Here is a 526-nt window from a genome sequence, read left to right on the forward strand (position 1 = left end):
TTGGGAATATTCCAAAGACAGCTTACATAGCTCCATTATATTCTCACAACAAGAACCCTGTGAGGTAGGTTAGGCTAAGAGAATGCCAGGCCCAAAGTCACCCAGTGAACTTCACAGTTGACTGGGGACTAGAACCCGGATCTCCCAGGTCCCCAACCCAGCACTCTCAGCCCCACATCGCTCTGGGTCTCCAATAAACTCCATGACTGAGGCAGCATGATAGCAATATAAAAGTCACATGTGGAAGTACCCACACTACCACTTCCTGGAAAACATGGACTATTTTTGCGGGTGTAAATATTAGCAACAAGTGTTTTAAAAGTTCCAGCTAACAAAGCATCAACAAAAACATCAGCACACGGTGACTGGATGCTCTCAACATAACAAGCCACGGCGTGCATGTGGGGGGCATGTTTATTATTTGCTGTGCAGTCCAGATCCATTTCAGGATGGTAAGTTTGGTTCTCAGAACCCCTGGTTGGTGCTTTGGTTTCTGCTTACCACCGCAGTTTGCCGGGTCATCTGA

The sequence above is a fragment of the Varanus komodoensis genome, unplaced genomic scaffold, assembly GCF_004798865.1.
Source record: "Varanus komodoensis strain SLA01 unplaced genomic scaffold, ASM479886v1 scaffold53, whole genome shotgun sequence".
Lineage (NCBI taxonomy): Eukaryota > Metazoa > Chordata > Lepidosauria > Squamata > Varanidae > Varanus > Varanus komodoensis.